At 42.4% G+C, this 20,853-nt stretch overlaps 1 protein-coding gene and 1 non-coding gene across 4 annotated transcripts in view; both read right to left on the bottom strand.

Annotated features, from left to right (window-relative positions):
• The window catches only part of ELOVL7 (ELOVL fatty acid elongase 7), a 105,296-nt gene extending 93,193 nt beyond the window's left edge, over positions 1 to 12,103 (bottom strand). For all 3 annotated transcript variants that reach the window (XM_074385731.1, XM_039467990.2, XM_074385733.1), the window contains exon 1: positions 11,929 to 12,103. The gene's annotated coding sequence lies outside the window, so the exon portion shown is untranslated. The remainder of the gene's footprint in view (positions 1 to 11,928) is intronic.
• Positions 12,104 to 15,876: 3,773 nt separating this feature from the next.
• LOC120365598 (U6 spliceosomal RNA) lies at positions 15,877 to 15,983 on the bottom strand. The gene has a single exon (XR_005580489.1). It is a non-coding gene; the product is annotated as a U6 spliceosomal RNA (small nuclear RNA).
• Positions 15,984 to 20,853: the final 4,870 nt, after the last annotated feature.

Genomic DNA, 20,853 nt, shown 5'->3' with positions numbered 1-20,853 from the left:
AATGGGGATAAACGCAAGTGCTAAGGACAGAGAATGAGAAAAGGAAGAGGGCTGCTAGACAAGGTCCACAGCTTGGGTTAGATAATTTAATTATCTCTGCTAAAGTAGTACATTTTTTTCTTTTCTACCTTTACCCATGGTTCAGGCTTAGGTTTTATAACACATGGGCCTCAGTACTAGGCACAGCATTGCATTGACTTGAGCTTCAGTTTTTCTACTTGTAACACAGGGGAAGAATAATCCTCATCCTGCCATATTCTACAGGAACATCTGTAGGAGTAATTAATGTTGTTATTTGTAGATAAAGTTGAAGGGGGGCAATCCAAGAGCTTCAACAATTCAGTGTCAAGTCATATTCAGAATGAAGACTAATTAAGAAAATATGATTATCAGTTAGAAAAGCACCTGAGCTCTAGTTGGGAGAACGTGTTTCTGGTCCCGACACACTTAAATAGGCTTGTGGTCTTGGCCAAACGACTTGGCCTTATGTCTTCAACTGCGTAAGAAGTCAGACTGAATGACCTCTCAGGTCCTCTGCAGCTTAAAATACTAACGTTTCTCTGAAAAACTATCAACATGCTCATGTCCCAGCAAAGGCTTCACTTCTCAGCACCTGGGGTAGGACAACGCTGAGGGATGTCCAGTGGGACTGGGCCCAGGTGCCCACAGAGGTAGTAGACTCTTCATTAACACTCCCTGTGTTGGCTGCCTCCTTTTCCTGCCTCACTTCTCCACTCCCCAACCTCTGGTACTGTCTAGGATTATCTCATGAATAAGTTGTTTACGCTATAAAAACAATTTTTTTAAAACCTACTTAGAAATTAAATTCGGTTTTAAAGTACCAAGTTATAAAGTAGTAAGCACATGAGCATTGGCATTCAGACTAAACTTGGTCTGATTCCCGGTGCTTTCACTAACCATGTGACCTTGGGCAAGGTTCTTAGCTTCTATTGGCATCAGTTTCCTTGCTTATAACATAGGAACAATATCACCTTCTAGGGCTTCTGTGAGGATTAAATGAGATAAGGTGTAAGTAGACCTTAGTACAGTGGCTGGGATATAGCCAGCAGTGCTTAATAACTGTTATTATTGGCCGGGCATGGTAGCAAATGCCTGTAATCCCAGCACTTTGGGAGGCTGAGGCGGGCAGATAACTAGATCAGGAGTTCAAGATCAGCCTGACCAACACGGTGAAACCCTGTCTCTACTAAAAACACCAAAATTGGCTGGGTGTGGAGGCACACGTCTGTAATCCCAGTTATTCAGGAGGCTGAGGCAGGAGAATAGCTTGAACCCAGGAGGCAGAGCTTGCAGTGACACGAGATCATGCCACTACACTCCAGCCAGGGGACAAGGCCAGACTCTGTCTCAAAAAAAAAAAAAAATTGCTATTATTATAAAATATAATTTTATTTTTCTCATTTTGTAAGTTTGGCCTTTTTTCATCAACCTACTAATGCTTCAGAAAAGAATAACTATACTTTTGTAATTGCTATTTGAATCTAAAATAAGTTATACCTTGACCAACTTGTCAGCTTAATAACATTAAGAAATTTTTCATATTTAATAAACTCTAACTAATGTTATACTATGTATTTTTGCTTTCAATTTTTATATAAGCCATTTAATGCAGCTAGGACCCAGCTCTGAGTTCTACATATTGGTTCACATTATTAAAATAAACTTAAAAGTTATATAGATGTTATTAATAAAAGCCCAATTTAAAATAAGAAACATGAGCCAGGCAGAGTAGCTTATACCTGTTATTCCAGCTACTTGGGAGGCTGAAATGGGAAGAATGTTTGATGCCAGAAGCTATAATCCCAGCACTTTGCGAGGCTGAGGCAGATCTTGAGGTCAGGAGTTCAAGACCAGCATGGCCAACATAGTGAAATCCCGTCTCTACTAAAAATACAAAAATTAGCCAGGTGTGGTGGTGGGTGCCTAACGTCCTAGTTACATGGGAGACTGAGGTTGGAGGTTGCAGTAGGCCAAGAGCATGCCATTGCACTCCAGCCTGGGTGATACAGTGAGATCCCATCTCAAGTATAAGTTGATTATATAAATTAGTATGGTGTGCTAATCAAAAGTTCTGTCTACTTACTACACTATAGCATAAACTATTATAGTCAGACTAACAGGAGCAGGAATTCTGACTAGTTTTGGTTAGTGGATTTTTAAAAAATTCTTCATAGCAAAGAATCAAAAATTTATTTAGATACCATAAACATTTACTTTTTCTTAAAAAATGTAAATAGATATTAATTCTCCAATTTTCCAAAGTAGTCCCAAGGGCTGCGTGTGTGGCTGACACCTGTAATTCCGGAACTCTGGGAGGCTGAGGCAGGCAGACGGTTTGAGCTCAGGAGTTCAAGACGAGCCTGGGCAACGTAACAAAACCTCATCTCTGCCAAAATACAAAAATTAGCCAAGCGTGGTGGCGCATGCCTGTAGTCCCAGTTACATGGGCGACTGAGGTGGAGGATCACTTGAGCCTGGGAGGCAAAAAAGACAGAGCAGTCCCAAGACTATCCTCATCCTTGAAGAAGAGCTCCTCACTAATAGCTTTCTGATATAAACCATACCTAGAACTTACCTTCTATAATTTCCAGTTTTAATTTTCTAAGTGAATTGAAAACAAAGCAAAACAAAATAAAATAAAACAACTACACACACTTTAAAGGCAAGCTCAAAATAATTTTCAAGTTTTTACAATTTCTGTTTTTAAAAAATTTTTTTAGACAGGGTCTCACTCCGTCACCAAGGCTGAAGTACAGTGGTGCAATCGTAGCTCACTGCAGCCTTGACCTCCTGGACTTAAGGAATCCTCCCACTTCAGCCTCTGGAGTAGCTAGGACTACAGATGCATGCCACCACACCAAGTTATTTTTTAAATTTTTTGTAGAGGTGGATGTCTCACTATGTTGCCCAGGCTCGTCTTGAACTCCTGTCTTCAAACAATCCTCCTACCTAGGCTTCCCAAAGTGGTGAAATTACAAGCATGACCTGCTGCACCCAGCCATCTTTCTGATTTTTTTTTACAGTTTTCCTGACCCATTTCTTAGTGACTCACTATTATGGAAGGTTTCCAAAGAATTCAACATTCCTTTCATAGTAACAATATTTTTTTTTTTGCTCTTACATTTCATAAGTTTGCACACATCTAAATAATCTGTCACAATAACAAGTATAACTGGCACCAACATGTTTGGAATAAATGCAATAAATTGTTAAGCCAATATTCCAGCAGTTGGAGAAGGAAACAGACTACTAGAAGCCAGTGTTCATCATGGCCAGGCACCACCCCATCTGCTTACAGGGAAATGAAGAGTATAAGCTTATTGGTTAACCGTTAGATGTTGACGGGATTGTATTTGAATCAGGATGAACCATATGCAAACTGCCAACATCCAGCTGTTTATTCACCTATAAAAAGGGCAATTGTATATGTTCAACCATGTATATATATATATATATGTGTGTGTGTGTGTGTGTGTGTGTATATATGTATATATATGTGTGTGTGCGTATATATATATATCTGTGTATATATGTATACATTATATATATATATACACACACATATATATACACACACACATTTTACTTAAAAATACTGACTATATTTAATGCTAAATATTATATCCACTACCATCTTTTCCCTTTTGAACAATGAATAGTGGTTCTCACAGCTTGATTTAAAAAATTCCATTCCACATTTGCTCAAGAACTCACACTAAGCTACTGAATAATCAATCAGTCATTAGACTCTGGATTCCTAGGAATGTCATTTCTATCCTTTCTTTCTTTACGTTAAAGTCACACCTGTTAGAATTGCAAAGAAGAGGATGAAGGATGAAGGTATCAGCTGTGCTTTCTAGCTAACTGAATGGTAAGCAGCGGAGGGATTAAAATGTGGGTCAACATTGTTTGTTGGCTGGTTTATTTCTGAGACATAAATCTTTCTGTCCTACAGGATGCAACACAGCACTGTCTGTCTGAAGAAGGCACAAGACAGGTAAGATGAGGGGCAGAGAAGCCCCTGAACAGACTTAAAATAGTCACGCTTAAGTAACAAGCGTCCTTTACTTTTGTTCTGCCCTTGTTAGAGCATTTAATTAAAATAAACACACATGGCCGGGTGCGGTGGCTCAAGCCTGTAATCCCAGCACTTTGGGAGGCCGAGGCAGGTGGATCACGAGGTTAAGAGATCGAGACCATCCTGGTCAACATGGTGAAACCCCGTCTCTACTAAAAACACTAAAAATTAGCTGGGCATGGTGGCAGGTGCCTGTAATCCCAGCTACTCAGGAGGCTGAGGCAGGAGAATTGCCTGAACCCAGGAGGCGGAGGTTGCGGTGAGCCGAGATCGCGCCATTGCACTCCAGCCTGGGTAACAAGAGTGAAAATTCCGTCTCAAAAAAAAAAAATTAATTAAAAAAAATAATAAACACACATATAAATCACAAATGTGCTATTAGGACAAAACCCAAAAATTCGGGACAGAAAGAGGGAGAGGGGTCAGGGGACAGGGCTGTATTTAGGTTAAGGGCCGCAAGTGAAACTCTCTTTGTCTAGATCTCACATTTCTACCATTGACCCTAAAAAATCTAAATCCAGTTTATTTTCATGGTTGCTCTTATGCCCTCACAAAACTTTTGTAAGGTATCAGAGTCCTAGTGCCTACTATATACTCAAAAATATCAACCCACAGAGTTAGTAGAGTGGGAAGAGCCTAAAGCTTGTAATTACTCCTAGGTTTAAACCCTCGCTGCATATTTCTACCAGTGTAGCCTGAGCACCCTTTCTGCTTTTCTCACATTTCTGTACCTGTCCATATGACAAGCCAGACCTTGCTGGCTTCAAAGGATTCATTAGAAAATGCACACAAAGAGACTCACTGCAGGCCAGGCACGGTGGCTCACGCCTGTAATCCTAACACTTTGGGAGGCCAAGGTGGGCAGATCACCTGAGATTGGGAGTTCCAGACTAGCCCGGCCAACATAGTGAAACCCCTTCTCTACTGAAAATACAAAAATTAGCCAGGAGTGGTGGTGGGGGACTGGAGGGGGTGGTGCCTGTAATCCCAGGAGGCTGAAGCAGGAGAAATGCTTGAACCCGGGAGGCAGAGGTTGCAGTGAGCCTAGATCACGCCATTGCACTTCAGGCTGGGTGACACAGTGAGACTCTGTCTCAAAAAAGAGAGAGACTCATTGCAACAATTACTTATGCCTAAAAGATGCCAAATCTTTCACCTCATAATTTTCAATAAGATGTTTTAAATGTAAATGCAACATTGAATATCCTGTAAGGACAGAGGTACAGATGATGCCCATTAAGTTAATTTTCTGTTTCAAAATTCACCTGCAAGCTAAGCATAATCAAGATATCTAATGTAGGCAGGGCACAGTCATCCCAGCACTTTGGGAGGCCAAGGCAGGCGGATTACCTGAGGTCGGGAGTTCAAGACCAGCTTGATCAACATGTAGAGATCCCATCTCTACTAAAAACACAAAATTAGCCGGGCGTGGTGGTGCATGCCTGTAAACCCAGCTACTCAGGAGGAGGAGGCTGAGGCAGGAGAATCACTAAAAGCTGGGAGGCAGAGGTTGTGGTGAGCTGAGATCACGCCATTGCACTCCAGCCTGCGCAGCAAGAGCAAAACTCTGTCACACACACACACACACACACACACACACACACACAGAGAGAGAGAGAGAGAGAGAGAGAGAGAGAGAGAGAGAGATACCTAATGTAAACAAGGAAGGTAGCTGTCCTTTTCCAGATCAGATAGGGAAATGCGACAACGGGAGGAGAAAAGGTTTCAGAAAGGTGAAATGGCAAGCACCAGAGGGATGCTTTTAAAATACAAATCTTAGCAGACCCTTTTCCCTCTTATTGGCCTCCCAGGATTCCCCACTGATGTTATAAAATCCGAAACCTTTATGAGGTCAAACAACCCTCTCAGTAAGCCTGGACTCTGCATGCCTAGGTAACTTCAACTCACACTGTCTTCTGTAAAGTATCTGCATTTCCCTCATGGCATCTGCATTCTCTCTCCCTAGGTTCTGTTTCCCACTTCTCACCCCATTTCTCAGCTGCCTGCCCTAAGTCCCACTCTTCCTTCTTTCTGCTCAGAAGGACTTCCTGTCTGCCTACCTCTGCTTTGCCCTTCCCAGGACCCCGTCTGTGTATATCACAGCACAGTTTATCATAGTGAACTGTAATTCTGTTAACTTACATTCACTTGTCTGGTATGGACCTGGATTGGCTTTAGCATCCTGCCAGCCACTTTGCCTGATGCAAAGCTAACACTCAAATGTTGTTGAGTATGCAACTTCTGAAACTCCTCAGTTTTATCTAGGTTTGGCTTTATTACCCTATGTAACATAGTCTAAGAAGCAAGGCTGCTGGTGCTCATGGCTTACATGGCTGCTTATCCAGAAGGACTAAGATTTGTCTTTAACTTGGGAAACTTGTAAGTTATGTGAAAATTTATTTCATTTGAATAATAGTCTGTTTAAAAATATTTATGGGTTGGGTGGGGTGGCTCATGCCTGTAATCCCAGCACTTGGGGAGGCTGAGGCGGGTGGATTACCTGAGGTCAGGAGTTCAAGACCAGCCTGACCAATGTGGTGAAACCTCGTCTCTACTAAAAATACAAAAATTAGCCCTGAATGGTGGCAAGTGCCTGTAATCCCAGCTACTTGGGAGGCTGAGGCTGGAGAATCACTGAACCCAGGAGGCAGAGGTTGCAGCAAGCAGAGATGGCGCCACTGTACTCCAGCCCAGGCAACAAGAGCGAAACACCATCTAAAAAAAAAAATTATATATATATGAGTGTGTGTGTGTGTGTGTGTGTGTGTGTGTGTAGGTATATGTATATGACCAGGCATGGTGGCTCATGCCTGTAATCCCAGCACTTTGGGAGGCCCAAGGTTGGCAGATTACCTGAGTTCAGGGGTTTGAGAACAGCTTGGCCAACATGGTGAAACCTCATCTCTACAAAAATACAAAAAAAAAAAAAAAAAAAAAAAAATGAGCCAGGCATAGTAGCATGAGCCTGTAGTCCCAGCTACTCAGGAAGCTGAGGCAGGAGAATTGCTGAATCTGGGAGGCGGAGTTTGCAGTGAGCCAAGATTGCACCACTGCACTGGTCGACAGAGCAAGGCTCTGTCTCAAAAAAAAAAAAAAAAATTATGATGGTATGCCAACTTCTATCATTTACAAAAAGAGTGATTTCACTTGCCAATGTAATAACATGTACTTTTAGAAATCAATTAGAAATAATGGAAATTTCAATTTTTTTAGAAGATGAATGTTATAAAATGCTTGATTGGTGTTAGTGTTCAACTTTTTGTAACTGTGTATGGCCAAAATTGGATGAGTCACTGAAACACATGTAACATATATTTCTAAAAGTGCATTTATGGCATGCTTCTTTCCATGCTATGTGATATATCTTACTGAAATCCTGGCTATTCTCAATTTAACATGCTGCCGCATTCACAATGGCTCCAGAATTACAGGTTTGGCAAACAGCATCCTTCCAATCTGTGTGCAGTGGCTCAAGTCTGGAATCCTAGCACTTTGGGAGGCTGAGGCAGGACGATCATTTCAGCCCATGAGTTCAAGACCAATGTAGGCAACACAGTGAGACTCTATCTCTATAAAAAATACAAAAAATTAGCCGGGCCTGGTGGCATGTGTCTGTAGTCCCAGCTACTGTGGAGGCTGTAGTGGAGGACTGCTTGAGTCTGAAGACTAAAGCTACAGTGAGCCATGACTGTGTCACTGCACTCCTGCCTGGGTGACAGAGAGAGACCCTGTCTCAGGGGACAAAAAAGCATCCTTCGTATCTTAGAACTCATAAGCACGAGTGGTACACATCATGGAGAATAAACAAATCTCAATAATTAGAAAAAAATCCTACTTTCTCAATTTGCCTAGAAATTATTTGAAAGATAGAGGCTTTCTTTTATACACACTTCAAGACCCTTTGGCAGAATGAATCGTGTGCCCCAAAGAGGATATGTTGAAATCCTAACCCCCAGTACCTCACAGTGTGCTACTATTTGGAAATTTAATTTTTGCAGATGTTAAAATGAGGTCATACTGGAGTGGGGTGGGCCTAAATCCAATATGACTGGTGTCCTTATAAAATGGTTATGTGAAGACACAGACACCTAGGGAGAATGCATATGAAGACCGAGGCACAGATTAGAGTGATGCCAGCACAAGGAATGCCAGGGACTGCTGCTGTCACCAGAACCTAGCAGAAGCAGGGAACAAATTCTCCCCCAGAGCTTTCAGAAGGAATCAGCACTGCTGACAACCTAATTTTAGACTTATAGCCTCCAGAACTGTGAGGCAATAAATTGCTGTTTTTACAAGCTATCCAGTTTGTGGTACTTTGTTATGGCAGCCTGAGGAAACTGATACAACATTTAATAATACTGTTCATGTTGAATTGAATTGCTGTTACTTCACAGAGAGAAAAGTTAGGCAAAATGCATTGATCCTATTTTTAAAATTGCTTTTAGAAATCTAACCATGTATATTAAGAACCATAAAAATGACCATACTTGCTGATGAAGTAATTCTGCTTCTGGAATAGTAGTATAAGAAAACAAGTCCCAATCTGTAAAATGATACAGCTGCAAAGATAAGTATTACTACAACTTAAGCTTCTTTATAATTTGTTGCTAATATACTTGTCAAACAATAGAGTAATTAGTTAAGTAAATTATATTATGATTACTAGAATACAAACAACATGAGTTCTAAAAATTACATAAGATGAAAAATGCTTACTAGGTGTTATATGGGAAACACAGAATACTAAAAAAAATTATTATTATTATTATTATTTTTGAGACAGAGCCTTGCTTTGTCACCCAGGCTGGAGTGCAGTGGCGAGATTTCAGCTCACTGCAACCTCTGCCTCCCAGGTTCAAGGGATTCTCCTGCCTCAGCCTCCCAAGTAGCTGGGACTACAGGTATGCGCCACCATACCCAGCTAACTTTTGTATTTTTAGTAGAGATGGGGTTCCGCCACTTTGACCAGGCTGGTTTCAAACTCCTGATCTCAGGTGATCTGCTTGTCTCAGCCTCTGAAAGTACTAGGATTACAGGTGTGAGCCACTGTGCCCAGCCCGAGAATAGTAAAATTCTACACAGAGCACGATATAGAAAAATATGCACAGAAATAAAGAGAGAGACAAAGGCAACATGGCTAAATAGTCCTTGTGGTAGAATTATGCTCAGTGGGTCAGAACTCTCTTCTTGGCTCCCTGATCTTATCCTTTTGGTACCAATTTCCATTCTTATTTTCTCCTCCCCTCAAGCCTCCCCACGCACAGCCAATTCCTTCTTGACAATGTCCCTCGGGAGCAGTCCAGGTCTACTTCACCATACACAGGTTTTGTGAACATATTCCTGTCTGGTCTGACTGCAGCCTAATCTGACTATCTATCTACAGCCAGAATAACACAGTCGTTCTACTGCTGAATACATCTACTGTGTTAATCTGTCCATTTATGTTTTATGTACTTTTATGTATATGCTATATTTTTCAATAAAAAAAGGGGTTTTCTTTAACTTCCTGTGTTTTCATATTTTGTTTTGTCAAGATAAGGATAAATGTTTCTCTGCTGATTTGCCCTGCTTCATTATACCTCTAAAATTAATGTTTCATCAGGAGAGCTAGGTACCTGTTTGTGACAATGGAGTGAACACGGCTTTTTTCCCCTTCATCTACAATGTCTACAGTTCCTCCACATCTACCAAGGCAAACTCCTTAACATACTGTAAACACCTGGCTTAAAAACTTCCACCATCATCAAACCTGCCTGATCTATGCTACCAAAATTTATACTGTATCATATTCTACATTTATCAAGCAACTACTAGCTATAAGGCCTAAAGATGTAATGTCCTAAGTTGTCTGCAATCTTTTCGTGGAAAGCAAACATAAAAAATGATAATGAACAGTAGAAGAGGGTATATGATGTATTCAGGGTGGGGAAGAGGGAGAGTGGTGAAGAGAGGATGGGAATGGGTGAGACTGATAAAGGCTGTAAGAGACCACGTAAAAATTGGATAGAAGGTATTTCAGAACTAGAGAGGAACGGCATGAGACAGGGCACCCTTGGAGACCAGGATAATGGCAGGACCATTAATGGAAATGAGTATATAGAGTTGTTTTGGGGAAAAGCCAGGCAAGTCCAAGTGAAATATTACCATGTGCACTGAGAGGTATTACACTAAAACTGAAGAAGATGTGGAAAGCACAGAATCTCAAGCCAGATAAGTACAGGTGAGAGTTAAGCCAGATAAACACAGGTGAGAGATGAAGTATCGAAGTTCTGTAGATCTATTTTTCTTAAACAACAACAAAAAAGTGGGGGGGGGGTTGGAGGGGGGAGGCTAAACTAGTATAAAGACACATACGAAGGAAAAGAGGGATCTGAGATTGGCAGCCTGGTGAACGATGCCTGAAACAGCACGGGACTTCAGAAATTAAGGACGAACAAAGGAACTCTAGCTCCAGTGCTGGAGACAGAGCCCCAGAGTTGGACTCTCCTACTGCTGAGATGGGTGTGGCCTTCGGCATGTTACTTAACCTCTCCGTGCCTCAGTTTCCTCATCATTAAAATGAGAATATTAATATCTACTTCACATGATCGTTGTGAAGATTAAAAGCTTTAATACAAGAACTGAGATCAGTGCCTGGCACCTAGGCACTGATAAATGTCTGCCACGGGGTGAGGAATGGATTTTATTTAGTTCTCGATGACCTTGGGGAGACCAATGTCTGATCAGTAGTACAAACGGAAACTACAAAGAAAGGGAATGAATAAGCAGGTGCGTGGTAAGAAGGCGGAGGTATCCATGACTCTTTGGGAGCAATAAAAGTGAGGAGTGAAATAATGGGTAATCCGAAGGCACAGGGTTAAGTGAACATGCTTTCCGAGGGGAGACAGAAGAAAGAGGCGAGGAACTCAGGTCGCTAAAAGTATTTAGTCAGCACGGGACTCAAACGCGCTGTTCCCAACACAGGGAGCAGGACAGGTGTAAAGACCCGCTCCTTCCCGTCCCGAGTTCCCCAGGGAGCTGCAAAGCGCGCTAGGTCCGCGCGGGGTGAAGTTTGAAACAGCGCGGACTTGAGAGAGCCCATTTCCCAACGAACGATACCCTGGGCGACAGAACAGCAGGCTTTCCTGTTTCCATCTCCGGCACGACCTGTTCCGCGGCTGTACTCATCAGTCTCCTCCCGGCCAGCAGCAGCCAGCGGGACAGGATGCGGCTCCGGAGCCGGAGGGACAGCACCCCACTCCCAGGGCAGCGCCCCGAGTTCATCCGGCCGCGGGAGCCCAAAAAGCGCTCAAAAGGGAAGGAAGGAAACAGAAAGAAAGGGGTTCGAGAATTTGGGGGGTGGTAGCGAGGCCAGACCCCGGAGCTGGGAAAACGACCTCCGCGTCCAAGGTCGAGCAGGTCCTTCTCCCTCCTCGTCCCGCTGCCCCTCCCGCTCCGCTTCACAGGGCCGGCGCCGCGCGGGACCCCAGTCCAGGCTCCGCTCCGCGGCGCGCCCGCCCGCCCAATCTTCCCTTCGAGATGCTGGCGGGAGGGGGCTCCCGGAGAAGGCGCAGGTGAGCACCGCGGCCCCGCGTTCCAGTGGAAAAGGGCCTCGGCCCTCCCCACGCGCAGGCGGAGGGGACAGAACTTCCCAAGCGCCTCCCGAGCCCACGGAGGGCCTGGCCCGGCTCCCGGGGCCCCCGGATCCCAGTTCTCGCGCCGCGCCCAAGTTCCTCCCCCCGGCCGCTCCCGACGCCGTTCCCTCTGCTCTGCCTCCCGCCCCCGTCTCTTCGCCTCCGCGCCCCGGGAAAGTTTGGCCCCTGCCCGCGGGCCCGGGGCCCCGCACTCACCGCACGGGGTGCGGAGCCGAAGCGCCGGGCGCGCGCGGGAGCGAAGGGCTGCGGCGGGCGGCGAGAGCGCGGAGCTCCTCACAGCGGCCCCTGCCGTCCCGACCGCCGACCGGGCTGGAAAGGGGAGGAGGCCGCCGGGTGTCACCTGCACGCTCTCCCACCCAGCCGCCTGACGCGCGCAGCGCCGCCCCCTGTCCGCCGCCGCCAGGTGCCAGCCGAGGGCCGGAGGGAGGAGCCGGGGCGGCGCGCGGGGAGCGGCCGGGAGGGACGGCGGGGGCCGCGCTCGCCTCGCCTCAGCCGCGCGCCCTGACGCTTGGGACTGGCGCCCACCTGCCGCTCTGGGCTAGTGGGGCTGGTTGTGGCACCTTTTACCCTTCTTTCCGAGCGCAGATGCCATCACTTGGGAGACATCTCCAGGCTGACATGGCAAAGTGGAAATGGTCGTCATGCGTGTGTCATTTGAGAATGAGTTGTAGAAAAATCCGAAATTAGGAAAACCTAGATGAGGCTGAGGCTGAGGCTGGGGCTGAGGAAAAGGGGACTCCCTGCTGCTGAAAGGGTATTGGGAGCGTTAATTCACATCTAAAATGGAGGCCAGACCCAGAGGAGAAGGCCCTGGGAGAGGAAGGCCGACTTGGCTCTGCTCCATCCCCTGCTTATAACGAATAAGAAACTAGAGAGTTGCTGCAGTCTGGGTGGGGGCCATGGGGAGAGGACTTTTAGAGCAAAGAAGAGTATATTGTATATGATCTAACTGTTTCTGGTAACAGCAACTGCTGCAGGAACGAAGTCTATCTAGCAAATTCATTTCTCGTTATCTACTGTGGGATTGGAATGTGGGGTGGGGATGAGCGTTCGGCGTGTGCACCTGCGCTTGGCTTATTTCTTTATTTTTTAAACGCACCAGGCCTTGTGTCTGGTAATGATACATACCTCCTAATCGCTGGTATGATTTGGAGTCATGGCGTCAAGAGCTGGAAGGCAAAATAGCCCAGAGAAGTCCCCTGCTTCTGAGGCAAAACCAAAGGCTGGCGTTGTGCTGTCCAGAAACCTAAAAATAAATAAATAAATAAATGACCATTTTTAGTTGCAGTCATGACCCAAGCACCTCACAAATGTGGGCTTTGTATTGTGAGTTCTCAGCATGCAATCAAGAAACACAAAAGGGGGCGGGGAGCATCAGGACAACCAGAGAGGATGGGTAGGGAGAAAAAAATCAGGGGCCGGAAGCATGTTTTCTTCACATGCAGGGATTGCCTTCAACGGTTTAATCCTACTAAATTGAACAGGAAGTTTTCATGTTTTATGTAAAACTTTGAAAGTGTCCATTGAAAGGAAAGCAAAAAAAAAAAAAAAAAAAAAAGGCTTAAATTGCAAAGAATCTCAAAGTCAAAACAACTTTTCTCCTTTTAGATAACTTTGCTTTTATGTTAAAAAAAAAAAGATCATTTAGTAGATTTCGGAAGTCTTTTGGGAATGGGAGACAATTGCTTAATGATACTTGACTTTGAGTTTGTCATTATTTACCATTTATATATACTTATGAAATTTCAAAATGCAGAAGTTCAAATGGATTCATTTATTTAACAAATACTGGAGTGCTGCCATGTTCCAGGCTCTGATGTTTCAGCATGTACATAACAAAACAAATTCCCCATTCTCAGGGACTGTACATTCATTCTAGTTGGAGATGACAGACAATAAATGAATAAAGAAGTAAAAAATGTAGTGTTCAGGGTTTGATAAGTGCTATGAAGAAAAATAAAGAACAGAAGGGAATAGGGATTTCTCGAGGTGGAGAGTTATGTTAAATGTTAAAGTGGTTAAGGAAGGCCCCAATGGAGCAGGAATTTCAGCCAAGATTTTGAACAGGTAAGGTGATACACCTGCGTGCCTATCCAGTAACAGCATTCCATGCAATGGGAACCGCTAGGCTAAAAGCCCTGCAGGCATGGCCTGGGATGTTCCATTCATAGACCAGCAAAGAGGAGAGGTCAGCTGAATTTCAGTGAGGGAGGACATAAGGACAGTAAGAAATGAGGTCACAGAGTTAAGGAAGCAGTTTGAGTAGAGAAGTGACATCCTTTGACATTTTAAAAAGAGTATTTTGGCAACTTTTTTTGAGAATAGGGCATGGGGTAGGGAGGGAGAGAGAAAGGGCAGAAGTAAGACAATAGGTAATCAGGAGGCTCTTGGGAAATACAGATCAGAGATAAAGGTGGCTTTGACCAAGTTGATAGTAGTGAAAAATGGTAAGATTTTAAAAACACATTCTGAAGGTAGTCTCAACAGGATTTCCTGAGAATTTGGTATGGGCTATGAGAGAGAAAAAAAGGAAGTCAAGGATGATTCCACAGTGTTTTGCCTTGGAAGGAAAGAATTGCCATTTACTGAATGAGAAAAGAAAAACTGTGAAAGAACAAAGTAGAGATAAGGGCAGGTCAGGAGTTGTTTGGCATTGCTGTAATTTGAGATGCCTATCCCATGGATAGGTAAATGGGAATGAATGTCAAGTAGGTAGTTGATTACGCCAGTCTGGAGGTCAAGATAGAGAGGTGTGGGCTAGTAATATAAATTTGGGTGTAGTCACTTTCCAGATGACACTGAAAGGTATGAGAATGGCTAAGAGAACCAAGAGTGAGACTAGGGAAGAGGTTATCCCTCCTTCCCTCATTTGCTAAAATCCCATACACATGGGTTCTGTGTTTAGGCTCTTAATTCCATTCCACTGTCTATGTGTCCTGCTTTATGATTTCTTTTTCTTTTACTATTTTGTGTACACTTGAAAAGCAGCAGTCTTTCTTGTTTTCTTGTTTCCAGTGAAAAGCTATGGCAGGATTTTTATTTTATCTTAAAGTTATTTAGGAATAATCTGTCATCTTTTCGATATTGAGGTAACCCATCCATGAATATACATCTCCATTTGTGTAAATCTTCTCTTTTAATGAAGTTTTCATTTTTTCTCTATTGGTCTTTCACATATTTTATTATGCTTATTGTTAGGAACCTTATAATTATTGCCAATATTATCAATGGTTGTTTTTTTGTTTTTTGTTTTAATATAAACAGGGTCTCACTCTGTTGCCCTGGCTGTAGTGACCCAATCATAGCTCACTGCAGCCTTTAACTTCTGAGCTCAAGCAGTCTTCCAGCCTCAGCATCAGAGTAGCTAGGACTACAGGCATGCACCACTACCGGGGGCTAATTTTTTAACTTTTTATAGAGACAGGATCTTGGCATGTTACCCAGACTGGTTTCAAACCCCTGGTTTCAAGAGAACTTCCATCTTCAGCCTCCCAAAGTGCTGGAATTACAGGTATGAGTCACTGTGCCTAGCCTGATACATGTATTTTTAAATTACATTTTCTAATTCTAAATATAAGACTGTTAATTTTTGTCTAATGGTTGTAAATCCTTTGTCTTTATTAAACTCTTGTAATTTGTAGAGTGCCTTTGGTATTTTATTGAGGCAATATCAGTGTGAATTGTGAATAATTACAATTTTATTTTTTTCACTGTATTTCATTCATTTATATATATATTTTATTGCATTGTAGGTTTTGGGGTACATGTGAAGAACATGTAAGATTGTTACATAGGTACACACATGGCAGTGTGGTTTGCTGCCTTCCTCCCCATCACCTGTATCTGGCATTTCTCCCCATGTTATCTCTCCCCAACTCCCCACTCCCTGCTGTCCCTCCCCTAGTTCCCCCGTACAAACTCCAGTGTGTAGTGCTCCCCTCCCTGTGTCCATGTGCTCTCATTTTTCAACACCCGCCTATGAGTGAGAATATGTGGTGGTTGATTTTCTGTTCTTGTGTCAGTTTGCTGAGAATGATGGTTTCCAGGTTCATCCATGTCCCTACAGAGGACATGAACTCTTTGTTTTTTATGGCTGCATAGTATTCCATGGTGTATATGTGCCACATTTTCCCTGTCCAGTCTAAAAATATGCAACGCTTCACAAATTTGCATGTCATCCTTGCTCAGGGGCCATGCTAATCTTCTCTGTATCATTCCAATTTTAGTATATGTGCTGCTGAAGCGAGCACCACTGTATTTCATTCTTTAAGAGAAAATTGAACCCTGTCAACTTCTTACTGTATGTCAGTATCATATGGGTTTAACTTTTACCAGTGATTCTCAAACTTTACTGAGAGTCACAGTCCTTGGGATGTTATGCAAGTTCCTGAAAATTATTTTGAGATGCTGATTTAAAATCTGGAGAGTGAGCCAAGGAATGTGCATCTTAACACACAACGTATATGATTCTGTTAGAGTTGCTGATATACCTTACCTATCTCTTCTGAAATTTATCATTGCCTTCCCAGCTGAACTATAAACCCTAAAGGGAAGATATTTTGTCTAATCTGTCTTTATATGCGTGGTACCTAGGATATTAGCCTACAAACAGTGGGTGCTAAATAAATATGTAGATGGCAAAAAGAAATTTAGAAAAGTTGTGGAATGTACTTTTATGAGTTTCATGTTTAAATGCTTTAAAATGTTTTCCTATGTTTATTTTATATAGATTTCATGATGATATCTCTGATATCATCAGAGGAGGAACATAATTGCAATATGATAGGTTAATTGAGTAAGTGACTATCAGCCATTCCCTCATATTGTTTCTTTACCTCAAGGTATCTGTAGCCTACCAGAATTAAAGGCTTCATCCTTTTTATTTTTTTGTGGATTGAAATGCAAACTACGAATTTCAGAAAAATCATTTTCTTTCTGGTAATCCTGTTCACATATCTAAGATATTTGTAAAATTTATATCTCTAAGGCAATGTGAGATACAGAATGAGAACATCTCTTATTATAACGAACAATATAATTATTTTCCTGTAAATCACAATTATTTGAAAATACTCATGATTTTTGACTGTGAAGAATTGCCATTTATTATAATCATGAAATTAAGTTTGATCTGACTTCAGGTATAATAAAAATGACTTCTGTGCCAACTATATTATCTGATGTTTATTCAATCAGTTTATCTTGGTATCACAGTTTTGTGAAGGCCAAATCTAACACAGTATCTTGTTAAAATTCTCATGTCCTACATTTCATGATAATAAACTGCTTTGCAAGTAGGTAAAACTACTATCATAGTTTATGTTTTATTATATGGGTAAATAATATATCGTCAGGAAAAACTGTATTTTAGTGATTTAATGGAAACAAGAAAACATGAAAAAAAATTACAATTTAAAACTCCATGTAACTCTCATGAGTTTTGGGAATTTGTTACTAGACACTGTATGTTATTTGCAGTGCATGTTACTCATAACTTTTTTGTGCTAACGTTTTTTTTTTTCTTTCTTTCTTTCTTTCTTTTTTTTGAGATGGAGTTTCACTCTTGTTACCCAGGCTGGAGTGCAATGGCGCAATCTCGGCTCACCGCAACCTCCGCCTCCTGGGTTCAGGCAATTCTCCTGCCTCAGCCTCCTGAGTAGCTGGGATTACAGGCAGGCGCCACCATGCCCAGCTAATTTTTTTATGATGGTCTCGATCTCTTGACCTCATGATCTACCCGCCTCGGCCTCCCAAAGTGCTGGGATTACAGGCGTGAGCCACCGCGCCCGGCTTTTGTGCTAACTTTTACGCAATGATAGTTAACTGATGTCTAATGTACCTCATAGGTTTACATAACAATTCCGCAAATGGAGGCTCTGTCTCCCTGAAGGAGTTTCAGTTATGCTAGGTTAGTGTTTCCCAAATTTGCTTAATTTTTATAATCACTGAGGCTAAATGCTAAAAAAACAAATTTCAAGGCCTCTCCAACAGAGGGTCAGCTGTACTTTGGATGGCAATATAATAACCAATGGAAAAATTTTAATGAGTTTTATCTGTGTCTTTTCACATTGTATATTTTATTTTTATTCCCTAGGCATACTTGCTTTTGGAGCTATAACTTGTATAATTTATTACCAACCCTGGATGATTATTTTCTTGGATAATCATTACATTTTTGGTGTAGTGATTGAAAGGTTTATCAATCTGGGGTGAGAAAAAAACAAAGAACATTTTTATAAATAGGGTATCACATTTTGTAAGATTTTATGAAAACATTAGGATTTACATATTAGATTTTGTATATTGTACGATACGCTGTTAAAAATAATATTTGTTTTAGAGATGGAGTCTCACTATGTTGCCCAGGCGGGAGTGTATCAGCTATTTACAGGTGCAATCATAGTGTACCACAACCTCAAATTCCTGGGCTCAAGCAATCCTCCTGCCTCAGCCTCCTGAGTATCTGGGACTAAAGGCATGTGCCATCATGCCCAGCTTTTAAATTTTTTTATAGGTTTTGAATATTTCCAAAAGACTTCCTGTCTTAGACTGATCAAGCTGCTTCCACAAAATATCATAAACTGAGTAGTTTATAAATAGCAGAAATGTATTTCTCACAGTTCTGGAGGCTGGAAAACCCAAGATTAAGCAGCTAGCACATTCAGTATTTGGTGCAGTCCTTCTTGATTTATCGATGGCTCTTTCTTTCTTTCGTTTTTCTCCCTCCCACCCTCCCTCCCTTACTTTCTTTCTTGTCCAGGTCTCACTCTGTCACCCAGGCTGGAGTGCAGTGGCACAATTACAGCTCACTACAGCCTCAACTTCCTGGGCTTAAGCAATTGTCCCACCTCAACTTCCTAAGCAGTTGGGACCACAGGCATACAGCACCACACTCAGCCGATTTTTGTATTTTTTTTGTAGGAGTGAGGTTTCACCATTTTGTCCAGGCTGGTCTCCAACTCCTAGCTTCAAGCCATCGTTCCACCCTGGCCTCCCAAAGTGCTAGGATTATAGGAATAAGCCCCAACCCTGATAGCTCTTTCTCTTTATGAAAAGGGCACTCTGGGGTCTCTTTTATAAAGGCACTAATACCATTCTTGAAGGCTCCTATCCTCATGATCTAATCATCTCTGAAAGGCCCTCCCTCCTAATATCATCACATTAGTGATTAGGTTTGAACATATGAATTTAGGAGGACAGAATCATTCAGACCATAGCACTGCTACCCTACCTAATAAAACTGTGGTAAGCAAAATGAGCACTGGGGATTGTATATAGTTATATATGTTTAGATGGAGGCTTGCTCTGTCACCCAGGCTGGAGTACAGTGGCATAGTGTGATCTCTGCTCACTGTAACCTTCACCTCCCAGGTTCAAACAACTCTCCCACCTAAGCCTCCAAATAGCTGGGATTACAGGCATGCACCACCATGCTCAGCTAATTTTTGTATTTTTAGTAGAGATGGGGTTTTGCCGTATTGGCCAGGCTGGAATGCGATGCATAGTCTCTGCTCACTGCAACCTCCACCTCCTGGATTCAAGTGATTCTCCTGCCTCAGCCTCCTTAGTAGCTGTGATTACAGGTGCATGCCACTATGCCTGGCTATTTTTTCTTTTTTTTTTTTTTAGATTGTTAGTAGAGATGGGGTTTCACCATATTGGTCAGGCTGGTCTTGAACTCCTGACCTTGTGATCTGCCTGCCTTAGCCTCCCAAAGTGAGGAGATTATAGGCGTTAGCCACTGCACCAGGCCATGACTGATTTCTTAAGTGAAGAAAATAAATTGTAAATTGCTTTATATTACTCATGTTTCTTTTTCTTTGGCACAGATCATCAAGAGCTGACTCTGCAAATGGATGTGATTTAAAAAATAGTATCTTTTATCTCTCTTGTTCTTGGTTTTATATATCCATTTAATGCATTTAAGATGAGTTCCCCATCTATTTTTAAGCAATTGCGCAGGTAAAGCATTCTAGGAAACGAGGGTAAAGAAGCTGTGCCATATCCCCCAAAGCAAAGTTTGTTAGTAATTTAGTTACAGCTCATTTGTTTCAGCTGTTTTTTTTCTAGATTAGGATGATGAAAGTTAGACTTGTTCAGAAAGCTTAAGAAAAGAGTTATTGTAAGTGAAAACAGTGATGGGCATAGAAATGGCCAGCTTTTTTTTTTTTTTTTTTAAATTAAGAGACAGGGTCTTGTTCTGTCACCTAGGCTAGAGTGCAGTGGCGCAGTCATAGCTCACTGCAGCCTCAAACTCCTGGACTCAGGTGATCCTCAGGCAAGTAGCTGAGACTCCAGGAAGGAGCCACAGCACCAGCTTTTTTTTTTTTTTTTTTTTTTTTTTAAGATATGGTCTTGCTCTGACACCCAGGCTAGAGTGCAGTGGCATGATTTCGGCTCATTGCAACCTCTGTCTCTGGAGTAGAAATGAAAAGCAGGGCCACTCAGTTATAGCAGATGATTGCTAGCTATTCCCTAGATCTGTTTCCTCTTTCTCCTGGATACACAACTGGATTGTATCTCCCAGGCTTCCTTACAGTTTAGGAGTGGCCATGAGAGTGAATTCTGGCCAATGGAATTTGAGCAAGTGCTGCTTGTTCTTTCTAGGCCTGGCTCATTCACACTTACCAAGTGAAATCCTGTATGCTCTTTCTCTGAAGGAAGCCTTAAATGCAGAATGTGGTGGAATGTGGCGAAGATGGAAAGGATTCTGAGATCTCAAATTACCCTGTGGAGGGGAAGGATCTTATAGGAATTATAAACAAATTTATGTTGCATGAAGTCTCTGAAACTTTGTAGTTAATCTGTTACAACAGTTAGCCCACCTCAAGTGATAAAATATTCAGAGAAGATAGTACTTAGAGAAGGATTTACAGTCTCACCTGCAGAAAGCAGGAAATGGTTATCTCTTCCTTTGGCCTCTCATTGATGTTTTGCTAGGTAAGGCTGGACAACATCTTGGCATTCTTCCTTAATGGACTAGTTTTCCTAACTTTACCTTGATTATTGCAATAGCCTCTTGCTCCCTGCTTCTGTTGTTGACCTCTGCCCTTAGAGTTCATTATTAAAACAGTGTCCAGACTGACCTCAGGACATTCTGCTAAATCCTCCACGCTTTTC

The sequence above is a fragment of the Saimiri boliviensis genome, chromosome 1 (assembly GCF_048565385.1).
Source record: "Saimiri boliviensis isolate mSaiBol1 chromosome 1, mSaiBol1.pri, whole genome shotgun sequence".
NCBI lineage: Eukaryota > Metazoa > Chordata > Mammalia > Primates > Cebidae > Saimiri > Saimiri boliviensis.
The sequence above is the reverse complement of the archived record's forward strand: the minus strand, read 5'-3'. Positions and strand labels throughout refer to the sequence as shown.